The sequence below is a fragment of the Ursus americanus genome, chromosome 2 (genome assembly GCF_024610735.1).
Source record: "Ursus americanus isolate L20-20 chromosome 2, mUrsAme1.1.p, whole genome shotgun sequence".
NCBI lineage: Eukaryota > Metazoa > Chordata > Mammalia > Carnivora > Ursidae > Ursus > Ursus americanus.
Genome location: NC_142128.1, coordinates 2891184 through 2907923, shown reverse-complemented (window position 1 = coordinate 2907923; position 16740 = coordinate 2891184). Strand labels below are relative to the sequence as shown.

Sequence of the window (16740 nt, the reverse complement as noted above, 5' to 3'; positions counted from 1 at the left end):
CTTCCACCTCCCTCTCTCTCTCTCTCTCTCTCTCTCTCTTTCTCTCTCTCTCACACACACACACACACCCCTCATCTCTTTAGGGCCTTCCGCCAGGCTATAAATCCAGAAACCTGTGTGTATTTATACAACAAAATCCTACCCGGCCATGGGAATGCAACAGCTATTGCCCCCCGCCCCCCACCTCGATGAATCTCACAGACACGTGCGGAATGAAAGAAGCCAGACAGAAAGAAGTTTATAGCATATGCTTCCACCCAAAAGTTCATGAAAGCTCAAAATGAGGTAGAACTCATCTGTGGTGTTAGAGGTCAGGATAAATGTTACCTCTGGGGGATAGGGATGGTGTAGGGGTGTAACAGGGCAGCTTACGGTGAGTAGGCCAGGACCTATTTCTCGATGTGATCATATGGGGGCACCTAACTTTGAGAATATTCATGGAAAATTACTCTATATAAGGTTTGTGCAATTTCTGTGTGTACACTTCCACTAGTTAAAAATACATCAATATGAACACAGGACACTTAGCTTCTCGTTCCGGCCCCGTCACGGATTTTCTACATGACCCGGATTAGGGCCTGTGGGTTTCTGTATGTTCATCACTAAAATGAACAGATTCTAGCTTTTCACTTTCGAATACAATACCCCTGGCACACCCGTCTCTCTCGGGCTCCCGACCCTCTCCACTCACACATGAACACTCTAACTCTGAAACCAGGCTGAGCCCTTTCCTATGTGAGGCTTTCCCGGGTGCTTCTTCCCAACCCCACGCGCCCCCAGTTCTGTGTGAGCTGACTCGCTCTCACCCTTCCAGCTGACAAAACCTCTCCCCGCCAACATGCCCCAACAAACATGACATTTGCTTCAGTCATGACACCTACAAGATCTCGAAATTAGAGTGTTTATGGATTATACCAACTCACTCTATGCCCCCTTCTTGACTACTTCTCAATCTCAGCACCTAGAACAATGCCAGAGGCAAAGTAGATACTGAATAAAATATTTGCTGAACAAATAAACAGAATAACCACACAGATAACAGCAATAGCTGGCAGTCAGTATTTACTATGTGCTAGAAACTGTGCGAAGGGCTTTGTATGCACTACCTTACTTAATTTTCACAAAAACCCTAGGAGATAGATGCCATTATTATATTCCTTTTACAGATGGGTAAAGGGAGACCCAAGGAAACTAAGTAACTTGCTTAAGGCCGCCCAGACAGTGAGTGGTGAAATCACCATTTAAAACTCAGATAATCTGTTACAGAATCCTCGAATTCTCTATATGATGACTCTAAATGCCATGGGTTTTCTTTAAGAAAACCTTCCCAAGAACGCATATCTTAACTTCAAGTTTTGGATAAATTTGTGGAATTACTGAACTGGGCTTTTAAATTACAGTATTTTTTAACAAATTACCCATCAAATAGCATATTAACAGTGCTAAAATTGAGACTATTTTTACATTACACTGTAGTACATATAGCTGGGTTTTTTTGTACTTAATATATAGAATTTAATTTTTTTAATATTTGAGAGAGAGAGAGAGAGTGCATGTGCAAGTGCTAGCAGGGGAAGGGGCAGAGGGAGAGAAATCAAGCAGAATCCATGCTGAAAGTGGAGCCCAACACGGAGCTCCATCACACGACCCTGAGATCATGACCCAAGCCAATATCAAGAGCCGGATGCTCAACCGACTGAGCAACCCAGGCACCCCAATACATAGAACTTAAATATATAGTTGACTCTTGAACAACACAGGAGTTAGGGGCACCAAGCCCCCACACAGTCAAAAATCCACATACAACTTTTGACTCACCAAACTACTAATAGCCTACTGTTGACCAGAGGCCTTATCAATAATATAAACAGATTAATACATGTTTTCCATATTGTATGTATTATATACTGAATTTTTACGATACCGTAAGCTAGAGAAAAGAGATGTTAAGAAAATCATACGGAAAATACATTTATAGTACTGTACTATAAAAAAAACCCGTGTATAAGTGGGTCTATACAGTTCAAACCCATGTTGTTCAAGGGCCAACTGCATAGGGTTTATTTTGCCATTGTGCTGGTCACTGTATTCTATTACTGGTATATTGATAATAGAATATTGCCAATCTCTTACTAGTATTCATTCAAATAATTAAATGTTAAACTGCATTTGTAAATGTGGTAAAAGCCTATAAAAAAAGATTTAGCCTAGCCAATGAGATCCCATGCAGAAGCTAAAAGATCAGTAGGATTCAAATACTCAAGTAATATCATGTGCAAAGGCCCTGTAGTGGTAGCAAACATGGTGAGTAAACCTGGGAAGTAACAAAAGACTGAAAAACAAGCAGATCTATGGGCGCATGGAAGACAGAGTGAATAGAAGGAGGGTGAACAAGCTCTAGGCCTTACAGGGTGTTGCAGGCAAGGCGAGCGGACATCCTTGCTTCCGTGTCATCCCTGTGTGGTTTTCAATGGCGCCGCTTCACATTCAGAAGTGTCCTTGTGTGAATGATACATTATATGACCACCCTATTCATCAGCCTTGGTCAGAGTAGTGCCAGTGTTACGATGATAATGATGATTGGCCACTAATACAGAAGGACAGCAGACAGCCTTTGAAGGGGCTGTGCTGTTAAAAGCTCAACTGGCCCCACCATGGAGAAGGGATTAAGAGGGGTCAGAGCAGTGGAATTAGACCAGTTAGGGCCACTGTGGTGATCCAGGCAAATGCTCGCAAAGGTGACAGTGGTTTGGGACAAGATAACAGCAGTGGTTGCAGTGGTGGAGAGGGAGAGAAACGGGTGGCTTTAAAACAGTATTTAGGTAGGAAAAAAAAATAGTGATGGACTGAATATGGGACTGAGGGAGAGAGAGGTGTCAAGAAGGATTCTTAGGTCTCTGACTTGCATGATTTTCTGTTCAACACATACACACTGATTGTGTTATTAGCGCCGGGAACGCAACGAGAATAAGTCACAGATGCCGTCCATAAGAGGGTACTGGCTAGGTCTGATGCAGGAATAGAGAAGGCAAAGGGTCGGGCACTATAACCAAAATCTGTGACTGAAAGACAGGAAGGCAGTCGATCCTCGTCTCATCCTAAGGTGCTGCTGCACACCACCCACTCTGAGCTACGCTGCCAGGGCATCCTCAGGCTGACCGCCAGCAGTGACAGCGTGTCTGATGTCCCTCTTGGCTACATACTTCAGCTAAAAGTGTCCACTCTCATGACCCAACTGTCCACTCAATGGCCTCATAAGGCTGAAGTGTGATGACTATAGCTTTGACACCTTGGAGTTGACTGAGCTCCAGGCTCTATCAGTGCCCTGGCATTTGTACCATATTTAAAAAAGGAGAAAGAAACACCACTTCATATGGCTCCCATGTCCTACAAAAATGAGTCATAAAAAAATATACCTTTTAAAAGAAAAAAGCTTCAAAATAGACACTCAAGAGTGTGAATTTGGTTTTACAATTGACAAAGCATCATCAATTTAATATATTATACAACTGTTTTAAATGTAAATGATACCATAATTCAGTTTTTCCTAGAATTCATAGTTTACTAAACATGCCTATACTCTCCACAAGTTATGCTGCTACTCTGAACTAGGAAAAGAAATCTTCATCAAGAGTAGTTTCACATAGCTGGCCAGCAAATGTCTTGTGATCCAAATAGTAACAGAAGTGTGGCTAGCACAGACACTAACATTTATGATAGGAGGAAGGGAGGCAAACGTTTCAGTGCTCTGGGCACTTCCCTGTATAAGCAAAATCATTACGCAAATACTGTAACACAGATGAGCCAGTGTGCAGACCAACCGGCACGAGTTACCACTGAATACATGCAGATCATGACATTCAGAGGACATAAAGGCAACAGAGCACAAAAGTTTTGGTGACAAAAAAAAAAAAAAAAAGAGAGACAGAAGTGTTGGGATTCAGGTCTGCACAGACCCTGACAAAAAGCATGTGATCCTTATACACCTTAAATGGGACAGAGAAAAGTCTGAAAAGATCCATAAAGACAAAAATGATTGAGTTACCTCTGAAGTAAGATTATCAAACTCTGACCTGGGGAAAAGTCAATGGTCTACTTGGTGCTCGTTGAGGGGGGTGCGTGTGCAATCGCACATGTGTATTTTCCCAAATAATGACTGGCAGCTCTCCCTCTCCTTGGGAAAAATGAGTAGTCATTAAGTCAGCTTCTATGTTCTTAACAATGAACACCAAAGACCCTGCAAAGGCTTATTATGAAAAACTCTGAAATTTCTATTTTCATATACTTTTAAATAGAAGAGCAATCAGTTATGAACAAGACAGTCCCGTCTGTCTGGATAACACGGATTTAAGGGCCATCCAAAGGAGAGGAATGCAGGTAATGTTCTCTCAAGATAACAGCACAATTTTATGATGTAGAAGTAAGTCACTTCCCTAAGTGGACTTTCAAGGTTTTGATATAATATAAAAGGATTTAACCTAACCTGTTCAGCGTGGAGATAATCTTCTGCTCATCTACAAAGGGACCACAATCCATTTGCCACAGTAAAGATCATTTACTTCTGTGGGAAACGGGGGAGGAAGAATCCCTGAGGCAGAACCCCGTCCTGCGGCTCCAGGTTTCCCACCCTGAAGAAGGGTGGGCTTGCCCTGGGTTTTAATTATCTGTTCCATCATGGAAAATCCTGGGTCTACTACCAGAAACTCTCTCACAGTAGAATAGATAGGAATCAACTGCTGGTTGCCAAGAGAGCCCAACTTCAAGCTCCTCTGTGACTCTGTCAATGAGAGAGGTCAGCCAGCATAATCGTGAGCGGTTCTGGGACCTCACCTTTCTCCTCCATTTAAAGCAATAATGAATACGAGAAATAATCATCAACTCCCACACCACAGAGGAGCCGAGTGCACCACAGACGAGGGGGGTCTAAGGCAGACGAACCCCACATGTTCTGGTAAAGTGACGATGAGCGCTATTAGGCCTTGGTAATCAGCGCTGTCACTCAGGCGAGGGTCCAGCGGGAAGGATTAGGAATCGCAGCGTGAATGGAGCAATCAGCTGGAGTAGGACCTTTTATTACTGAACTCGGCTTTTTCAACAGCTGAATTTCCCAAGGCGACTAATCTTTTGGTTTAAACCACTAATCTTCCTTTCAAAACTTCTTTTATATCAAATTCAAACATTTTCATGCCCCAAGCTTATGAATTCACAACTAACGGAAAGTTTTATTTTTCAAATCCCAGTGAGAAACAAAAGCACAGGGCATAATGCATCATTTGTGAACACCTATTCCGAAAAATACAGGTAGAAGATCCTTTTCTGGTAAATACAGTCATTCAAATCCCTGCTGCTGGCAGGTCATTATGTATACCTACTGAAGCCGGGAGTTCAATCTCACAGCGTGTTGTGCTTTCTCATAATAGTAATATTAATCTTTTAAAGGCAGCACTTGTGCATTTCAAGTGTATTTCTGAGGTAAAAATGTAAATACGATCAGGTATGTTCTACTACAGTTAAATATGCAAATACGGAAAGGTCGCCCTTCAATGACGTGAGATGATACTTTAAGATAATTCTCTTTGGACTGAGTCCTCCGCGTGCTTAGAACAAGCTGATTCAAGCTATGCTTTTTGCGAGCACCTATGGAAGCCTTTGCTGGTTACAGGTGAGATGAAGGAGGAGGAGGCAGCTCTGTGATCAGAGCTAATTCCAGGCTTCATTCTCCTAGCTTATCAGAAATATTTATAAATATTTTTCAGGGATAGACCCATCATATTCTGTGGGTCTAAAAAAAAAAACAGCCAATAAACAAGTATCAGAAATTTCAGGGCAAAAGGTAGCTACATTGAACAAATATACTATTTCAAACATAATAAAAAACTAACCTGATGACTACAAAACAGACCGTGTTTTCCACATTTATACTCTCGAGCATATCTGACGGGGTGGAACTGCAAGTTTCACCAGAAGGCAAGTCGCCATTCTGGACTCCAAGAGCCAGAAGACCCTTACCAGCCTCCCAGTCTCCACAGAGCACAGCACAGAAGAGGCACAGACAGGAGCTCTGCAGTTACAAAGGACCCTCCCTCCCCCTTCCTCAAGTGTCACTGAGTGTCTCCTGGCTGCTCAGCACTGGGGATACAGCCGGACCCTGCCCCGAGGAGCCACAGTCCAGGAAGTGTGATGCTGGCCACCAAGCCAAGAGCAATTCCAAGAGGCAAGAAAACAGAGGTAGGAAGCCATTGCCTGAGAGGGCCCTTGGTGGGTTCATGGCCATGGACCTCCCGTGGCTAAAGCATCTATAAGTCAGACAGGGAAGGAGCTGAAGGGGCACCAGCGCCCAGAGAGCCCTCGGCAGCCTGACTCAGGCTTCCCAGGAGCCGAGGCTCCAAGATCTCACAGAAATGTGAGGGCTCAGGTACACCTTTTAGTGCTGCTTATGCTGCACAGAGGCTGTCAAAGGCATGTAAAGGCTTGTTAAAGAACTGTCCCCTCCTTGATGACAAATGAGAATTTTTTTAGATTACTGCGTGCCTTTACCCCAATTAAGAAGTGGACTTGGGCAAGCCTCTGTGTGTGCGTGTGTTTGTGGCTGGCCTGTGAAAGGTGAGCAGGGCTGTAGGAGTACCCTGGCCACCCTGGAGAGGCCTCTGAGGGTGAGGGATGGCCTGGTGTGGGGTGGCAGTGACTGCTAAGCTTGGTCAGGGACCGACATTGGGGAGCCGGAGCACACCACAGGAGCAAGTACACCTCACCCCTCTCCTGGCTCTGTCCCATTGTCTTCCGGAGGGCATCATAATCAGAAGGGAGAAAGCAGAACAGAGCTCCCAGGACATATTCCCAGATCTCACCATGAAGTCATCATTTTGGACTCAAAACTTTGACTAGGAAGTGTGGGATTTTCTCTGAGTAGTGTCTGCAGTCTTCTCTTGGCATCTGGATCTGTGCATATGAAAACCCAGAAAGCAGGAGGGGCCCTCAGGTTTCCATTAAACAGTACTGGGAACAGCTTGATGATGCATTCAGTCAGGAGGAAGTCAAACTGATTATCTCTGTTTTCTCTGAAATCAATGCGAATTAACAGCATATTTAAGGGAACTCATGGGGTAAACCTACCCTTCTAATATTTTCCCCTGAGAAAACATTCAAGCTTTCAGTGAGATTAATCTACAGTGAAGCTTATGGTAGAAACATAAATGGTTGTATTTATGTACTGGTTTGATCCTGCACTGTGCTAATATATTTCAGCATATAAATTAATAATAAGAAGAGGCAGTGGGATAGAAGCAATTCCCCTACTTCTCCAAACCGAAATAAGCTTCCAGCTCTCCAATATTTTATTTCAAAGTAGAATTGCACTAAATTGTCATTTCTATGGTTTGTAGTGGAGAAGTAGGACCAACCAAAAATGAGAGAAGAGTTATCAGAAATAACCAACATTTTTTTTGAACATGGTACAGTATTTCTTTCAAATAATCCTAAAAGTTCAACTGAGATTAAATAAAAGGCCGAAAAGTCCAAGAAAAGAAATCCAGAGGTGATTTACCTTGCCCTGCTTAGATGCTTACGGTGAATTTACGCCACGTATGTACTGACATCAAAAGTGGGACTCAAAGGGTACCTAAACGGTAAAGATTTAACATCAGACCAAGAAAATTACATGGGAAAGGAACTTCTAATGGATATCAAAGTTCCAATAGACAAGGCCTATTGATTGTGGCAAAGTTACAAACCATAAAGTTTCCTCAAAGGGAAGTACTCGTGTATGGCGGCAGCTACAGCGAGGATCCTGGAGCCAGACGGCCTGCATACAGATCTTGGCTCTAACCGTTTCTAGCTCCTGAGCTTGGTAAGCCTACCTCCTGTGCTTAAGTTTCCCAATCAACAAAATAATAAAACCAACCTCCTTTACAGCAGAGGTGCTCAAGACCTTCTTGTCTCAGGACCCCTTTACGACTTTAAAAAAAATTATTAACCCCAAATTCTTGTTTAGGTGAGTTACATCTTTCTATACATAGAAGAAACTAAAACTGAGAACTTTTGAAATATTTATTAATTCATTTAAAAATAGCAACAAGGTTAATCACACTATGTTTTAACAAGAAGTTTAGAAAAAGAAATTTTCCCAAATAAAAAAAAATTATTGAAAAGAATGGCACTGTTTTGTTTTGGTTTTTTTCCAAATTTCTTCAATGTCTGGCTTAATAAAAGATGACTAGCTTCTCATATGCGCTTTTGCATTTAATCTCTTGCAAGTATGTTGTTTCGACTGAAGGATGTGAAAAAAGTCCCACCTCCCACAAACATGTAGCTGGAAAAGGGAGGAGTATTTTAATAGCCTTTTCAGACAGCTGTGAATATTCTTGATCCGGCACCAAAACTGAAGGAGTGGCAAGTTTCATAAAGGTGAGACCCCATGTGAAATCTGTAATTCTATCAGTGAAATTCTGGTCCTTTCCTACATTAAAATCTTTCAGCCTATCTCACACTTTGAGTGGATTTCTTATGCCTGCATGACTCTGTTGGTTTGCTGAGTTACGTTGGCATATTTTGTTATACAATATAAAAAATATCACACGTTAATACAGCTCCCTATCTCATCAGAAAAATCCCTAAATAATGGGAACTGTCCAGCTCAGGGTGGCATATACAAAATTCTAATTTTTACTTAAGAGCTCAATTTTTAGGGGTGCCGGGGTGACTTAGTTGGTTAAGCATTCCACTCCTGGTTTCAGCTCAGGTCATGATCTCAGGGTCATGGGATTGAGTCCTGAATCGGGCTTCATGCTGAGCGTGGAGCCTGCTTAAATTCTCTCCTTCCCTCTCCCCACCCCCACTCATGCTCTCTCTTAAAAAAAGAAAAAGAGAGAGAAAGAGAGAAATAAAACAGAAAGTTAATGGATCAAAAGCCTGGTTTTTCAAGGAACAAGAAGTGTAAAGCTCTAGCAAGACTGAAAGAAATAGAAAGAGAAAACACAAATTATCAATATCAGCAATGAAATAGGGGATATTACTACAGAGCTTGCAGTCGCTAAAAAAGGAATACAATGAGAAACTTTAAACTCATTAATTTGAGAACTTAGAAGATGTGAACTAATTCCTGAGGAACTATAAACTACAAAAATTCAGCCAAAATGAAATCTACAGCCTGAATAGTCCTGCAACCAATTAAAGAAATTGAATTTGTAATTAAAAAGCTTCTGAGAAAAATCTCCAGACCCAGATGGTTTCACTAAAGAATTCTATCAAACATTTAAAGAATTAACATTGACTTTACATATTCTTGTCCAAAAACCAGAAGAGAAAAAAATGTTTCCCAACTCATTTTATGAGCCTAGTTTTTCCCTGATATAAAATCTTGGCAAAGATAATACAAAAAAGTCAATTATATACCAATATCTCTACTGAACTTAGACACAAAAATCTTCAACAAAATATTAGCAAGTCAAATACAGTAATGTATTAAAAGAATTATATGCCAAGATTGAGTGGAATGTATTCCAGGTATGCAAGGCTGGTTCAAAATTTGAAAAATCAATCAGCATAATTTACCATATCAATGAGCTAAAAAGAAATCTGCGATCTATCAATTGCTGCAGAAAAAGCATTTGACAAAATCCAACACCCATTCATAAAATTGAAAAAAGAAAAAAAAAACCACTCTCACCAAAGTGGGAATAGAGAGAAACTTTCTTTATAAAGAAAATCTACCTAAAATTTACATCTAATAACATCTTACTGAACTGTTAAAGACTGAATACCTTTCCCCTGAACTTGGTACCCAGTCAAGAATGTCTGCTCTCATCAGTCCTATTCAAGGTCTAGCCACTGAAATAAAGAAGAAAACAAACAAACAAATAAGTAAGTAAATAAATAACAGACACACATACTGGAAGGGAAAAATGAAATTGTCCCTATTTGTCGATGACATGATTGTGTCTGTAGAAAATCCCAAAGAAGCCACACACACACACACACACACACACACACACACCCCTTCTAGAATTAATAAGTGAGTTCAACAAGGCTGTAGAATATAAGATCAACACACAAATTGATCACATTTTTATAAACTACCAATGAGTAAGTAGAAACCAAAATTAAACACACAATACCATTTACAATTACTCCAAATAAAATGAAATGCTTAGGTACAGTCTTTAACAAACATGTCATGATATTTATCCCGAACATTATAAAATGCTTATCACAGAAATCAAAGAAGATCTAAACAAATGTTTAGAGATATACCATGTTCAGAGATCTGAAGACTCAACATAGTAAAGATGTCAATTCTAGGCAAACAGATCTACAGGGTTAATGGAATTTCTGTTAATACACTAGCAACATTAGTTATAGATATTCACAAGATTATTCTAAAATTAATACAGAAAGGCAAAGGAACTAGAATATCTAAAACAATTTTGAAAATGAAGAAGAGGGGTGCCTGGGTGGCTCAGATGGTTAAAAGTCTGCCTTCAGCTTAAGTCCTGCCTTCAGCTTAGGTCCTGGGATCAGGACCCACATCAGGCTCCCAGCTCAGTGGGGGGTCTGCTTCTCCCTCTCCCTCTGCTTCTCTCCCTGCTTGTGTTCTGTTTCTCTCTCAAATGAATTAAAAGAAAAGAAAACTTAAAAAAAAAGAAAAAAAAGAAGCAAGTGAGAGGTATCAGTCTTCCTGATTTCAAGACTTATACAGCTACGGTAAACAAGACAATATGGTATTAATAGGGTATAAGAAGAAATTCAAGTATCAATCAGTCCAGAAATTCTAACCACTGTGTAACAGAATTCCAGAGACAGAAAAGAGAGTAAAAGAAAGAGGAAATTATCAAAATACTGATACACAAATATTCTCTTAACTGGAGACATAAGTATTCAAATTAAAGAGCCTACTGGATGTATACCATAATGAAATTTTTAAAATCCCCACACCAGGTTATGCTGCTATGAAATTTCAGAGCACTGGGGAGAAAGAGAAGATACTAAAATCTTCAAGTCATAAATAACTAGTTCACATTAAAAGACTGTAAATATGAATGTCATCTGACTTCTCAACAACACAAAGCTAGAAGTCAATGGAGCAATAGCTTCAAATTTTGAACAAATATTTGCATCCCAGAATTCTACATTCACATTATCAATTAAGGATGAAAAGATACATATATTTTCATACGAATACATATTAACACTTCCAGGGTCTCAAAAATTATTTCTCGTGCATGCTTTCTCAAAATGAAACTACTAAAAGAGGTACTCTACTAAAATTAGAGTATATATTAAGGACTAGAAAGAGGTAAGATTTAGGAAACAAGATACATGTTAGAGAGGAACAAAGAGAAAGGCCAGGAGCACGATCTATATGGAACACCTAGAGCACAGATGGGTCAGGCAGGAGCATGCGGACAGATGACTCCCAGAGCAACATCTTTAAGAACAAAGAAAAGCTGATGCATTGGGCTGGGTGGGAAAATCATAATCTTTGGAGTTGGAAAGTCTGAAAATAATTAGTAATAGGAACATAGACACATAGGGGGGGGGATGAAGTAATTATTAACTCCAGAAAGCAAAATATTTTGAAGAAAGGAAACATAATTACAAAATACTAGACAGAAAATTAGTCAAACATTTTACATTGCTTTAACTAAAATTTTTGATATAATTACATTTGGAAAACAGGACGGAAAGCAAGGATGTTGTACCATATAAGGAAGTGAAATCCTCATCTTCATAACAAAAAGCCAAAAAAGGGGGAAAATGATAAAATTTGATAAATGAAGAACTAGTATTCAACAAAGAATAATTTAGGGAGGAGTGGAGGAGGGACTTCTGAGTTTGTTTTGTTTTTTGATTTTCCTTTATCAGCCTTCCAATTCTGTTTGATTTTGGTAAAGATTTTAAGTGACTTTAAAAATGAAATCAATTGTCACAAATAGCCTGACCGAAGCCAGTGGTTATGCTTGAAGTTTTCAGTTAAAGAGTGGAGCATGCTACAACCAAGTTAGAATGACAAAGAAAGAAAAATAAATAAATAAAGAGAAAAAAGAGAAAGAAAAGAAAGCGAGAGTATGGTATTGGCAGAGAGACAGAACTTCAAATCAAAGAAATGAATAGAGAACCTTACAAAAGCCCAACACAAGTACAGCCAACTGATTTTTGATGAAGGTGAAAAACAAATTCAACAGAGGAAAGATGGGGTGCCTGGGAGGCACCTTTGGTTAAGTGTCTGACTCTTGGTTTCAGTTCTGGTCATGATCTCGGGGTCACGAGATCGAGCCCTGCATCTGGCTTTGCGCTCAGCGCACAGTCTGCTTGAGATTCTCTCACTCTCTGCCCCTACCACTCATGCTCTCTCTCTCCCAAATAAGTAAATCTTAAAAAAAATAAAAATAGAGGAAAGATAGTCTTTAAAACAAATGGTGCCAGAGCAACCAAATATCCAGAAGATTAAAAGAAAAAAAAAAAAATGAACCTCTACCTAACCTTCTAATTTCATATAAAAATTAACTCAAATGGATCATGGGTTTAGGTGTAAAACCAAAAAACTGTTAGAAAAAATATTAAAGAAAATCTTTAAAATCTACAGCTAGGCAGTGTCTCAGACCTGACACCAAAAATACAATGCATTAAAAACAACAACAACAGGGGTGCCTGGGTGGCACAGTGGTTAAGCGTCTGCCTTCGGCTCAGGGTGTGATCCCGGTGTGCCGGGATTGAGCCCCACATCGGGCTCCTCCGCTATGAGCCTGCTTCTTCCTCTCCCACTCCCCCTGCTTGCGTTCCCTCTCTCGCTGGCTGTCTCTCTCTGTCAAATAAATAAATAAAATCTTTAAAAAAAAAAACAAAAAAAAAAAAACAAATGGAGTCTTACCAAAATTTAAAACTTTTGCTCTCCAAAAGTCTCTGTGAAGAGGATAAAAAGATAAGCACAGATTAAGAGAAAATAAGTCCAAACCACATATCTAAAAAAGGACTAGTATCTAAAATACATAAAGAACCCTCAAAAGTCAACCTGACAAAACAAATAATCTAAACAGAAAACAGCCAAAAGATACAAACAGACATTTCACTGAAGAGGACCTATGGATGGCAAATAGACACGTGAAGAGATGTTCAACAACATTAATCATTAGAGAAATGCAAATTAAAACCATAATAAGTTATCAGCCCGTACCTATCAGAATGGCTAAATTAAAAAAACAGTGACGACACTAAATGCTGATGATGTGAAAACAAAAACAAAACTGGATTACTCATACACTGCTGTGGATGCATGAAGTAATACAATCATTCTAGCAAACAGTTTGGCGGCTTCTGATAAAACGAAACATGTATTTACCATACACACCCAGCAACTGCACTCTCAGGCATTGATCCCAAAGAAATGAAGACTTCTATTTACATGAAAACCTGTACACATGTTAACAGCAGCTTTAGTCATAACAGGCAAAAACTGGATAGAACCCAGATGTCCTTGAAAGGGTAACAGTCGTACAAACCATAGCACGTCCAAACCACAGTTCACCACTAGGTAATAAAAAAGAACAAACTACTGATACACACAACAACCTGGATGAATCTCCACAGAATTCTGCTGAGTGAAAAAAAAAAAAAAAAAAAAAAATCTAATCCCAGAGGTCACAGTCAATAGGATTCCTTTTATATAACATTGCTGAAACAACAAAATCATAGAAGTGGAGATCAGACTAGTGGTGGCAAGGGCCAGAAATGGGGGCAGGGGTAGGGCGTGGGGGACACTGGAAGGGCAACATAAGGGATTCTCTGTGTTGACTGCCCTGATGTCAGCTGCCTGGTTGCAATAATTGTTCAAGATATTTCCATTGGGGAAAACTGAGTAAAGGGCACAGAGGTACATGGGATCTCTGTCTTGGTTCTAATAACTGCCTTTGAATGTATGAATATCTTTTAAAAAAAGAAAAGTTTAATTAAAACAAATGTACTGTGAAGTGCATTGTTAACCAATGAATACGAAAGCCACAAGGTGGAAGAAAATATTCTGGTTACATATACCTTGAAAAACTTGTACCCAAATTATATAAAAATGCCCACCACTCAATGATTAAGATGGAAGGAAACACACAAGTAAAAGGAACAAAAGGCTTGAATGTGGACTTCGCAAAGAAAAATATACAAAGAGCTAACAGCACACAGGAAGCACTTAACATCATTTGCCACTTTGGACTACAGGGCTCAGCTGAAAAAGACAGATAACACTCAACGTAGGCAGAAGTGTGTTGCCATGGCAGCTCTCCTCCATTACTGGCAAGACTGGACAAATGGTACAACCACTTGGGGAAAAGGTTTGGCAATTTCTTATAAAATCAAACAAACATCTACCCAATGACCCAGAAGTACCAGGCCTAGACATTTCTTCAAGAGATATTTCTTGAAGAAAGCACATATGCACACATATAAGTTCAAATGAATAGTCACAGTAGCGTTATTTAGAATACCCTAAACTGAAAACAACAGAGATATGTATCAATAAAAATGAACAAACTGATAAACTCAACACCATGGAGGAATTTCAGACATCATGCTGGGTGAAAGAAGCCAGACACAAAACCCCCCGTGTTACGTGACTCCCTTTATAAGAAATCTAAGCACAGGCAAAATTAATCTATGTGAAAAGGAATCAGAAAAACGGTTGCCTACAGGGACGGAGATTGATTGGAACGGGCATGCACGAGGAAATCTGCTGGAGTGACAGAAACGTTCTCCATCCGGACTGAGTGGTAGCTGTGTGAGTCCATACATTTGTCAAAACTCATTGAATTGTACACTTAATATCTGTGAATTTCACTACTTACAAACTTTACCTCAGTTAAAAGTCCTTAAGGCATACATCTTTCAGAATGGAGACACACCTTCCTTAGTCACTTTAAACACAAGCTCCTGTTCTATCATGCTAATGAGCTTGCTCTCTGCTACCGAGCTTTCAAACCCTCCTAGTATCATTTAACTCTTAGGTGCATTTTTCCTCCGGATCAGATGGAGGAGCCAACAAGATCGTAGTTCCTATTTGTACTACCAGTGCTACTATCTAACAATTATTGAGCATTTACTGCATACCAAGGAGGAAAGGTTTTAAAAAACAAAATCTCAGGTATCCCCCCAACGATTGCATCAGATAGACATCGTATTTTTATGCCCATTATACAAATGGGATTAGGCACCTTGTTCAAGACCAGAGAGACAGTAAGTGGTAGTATCAAGGTCAAACCTCTTTGCCTAATTAATTCCATGACCATGCACTCTGCCCACTGGCTCTCTGGTTCAGAATGTAAACTAAAAATGAATAGAAAAAATGAATAGAAACATAATTGCACGACAAAATACTAACATTAGTGTTGGTGAGTTTTATAACAGAGGGAGTAATTCATGTTTCTATTTCAAAACCCAGAAAACATGCACCAAATACACCTGCTACCCAAGACCAAGCTATGTGCAGATAAGCACTATTAGAAAAGCCATCAGAGATTATCAGTGCTGTAGCCACGGATTTCGTGCAGGTAACATTCAACGGACAGGGTAAATTGAGGTAGAAGAATGAATATATATAATTTCCTACAAGCAAAATTACATAAACTCACCAATACTACAGGAAAACCACTGTTAAGAGGCCAGCTAAATAGCTTACATAATTCAGGCAAGATGGGGGGGGCTTTAATAAAGGGAGAAAAATGGTCACATCTGACTTCAATCTTCTAAGAGTTGCTGAGAACAAATTGGAACTCACACTGTGGCAACAAAGGCATTTTCCACGTTACCAATTGAATTTGTAAAAATTAAAACACAAAAGCAAGTAGAGATGAAACCAAACAAAATGATCTCTCTATACATAAACCTATTAGGAAATGATTAAACTCCAGACACTAATGATGACTTAGCTTTATCTAGAGCTAACATTTTCTTACTGTTAATGGGATGCAGATAGGACTTGAAGTATGCTTGACTCAGAAACTATCTTCACTCTCATCATGGTTGCAAACTTTATAAAGGCAGGGACTGATATTACAGTCTATTATCTCTAAACCAGCAAGCTGGTTTTTATATAGTCAATAGTATATTTAGGCTAATAAGCACAGGAAAAATGTTCAACCTCATCAGTCATTAGAAAAATCAATATTACAATGAGATAACCCAACCCAAACCACACACACGAAGGGCTATCATCAAAAAGACACCAACAGCTGGCGGCCAAGATATGGAGGAATTGAAATCCTCATACGTTGGTGGTGGGAATGTAAGGTGGAAATTGTCTGATAGTTCCTCAAAATGTTAAAACAGAGTTAACATATGACTCCTGGGTATATGTCCAAGAGAAATGCAATGCGTGGGTTACGTCCACACAAAAATTTATACATGAATGTTCATGGCAGCATTATTCCTAAGCGCCAAAAAGCAGAAGCAACCCAAATGTCTGTCAGGTGATGGCTGGATAAACAACCTATGCAATGTAATATTATTCAACAATCAAAAGGAATTAAATACACGACCCATCCATGCTGCAACATGGACGAGCCTTGGCAACATGTGTACTGGAAGCAGCCAGTCACGCCCATGTGTTGTGTGACCGCATTGACAGGAATGTTCAGAATAGGCAAATCCACACAAAGTAGCCCGGCAAACAGGGAAGGAGAGCAAGGAGGGGGTGGGGATGGGCCACTAGTAGGTACAAGGATGATTTGGGGATGTTCTAAAATTAAAGTATGGAGATGTTGG

At 39.8% G+C, this 16740-nt stretch overlaps 1 protein-coding gene across 2 annotated transcripts in view; it reads right to left on the bottom strand.

Moving 5' to 3' along the window:
• The window catches only part of SDK1 (sidekick cell adhesion molecule 1), an 875077-nt gene that overhangs the window by 537261 nt on the left and 321076 nt on the right, over positions 1-16740 (bottom strand). The gene's annotated exons all lie outside the window — the stretch shown is intronic.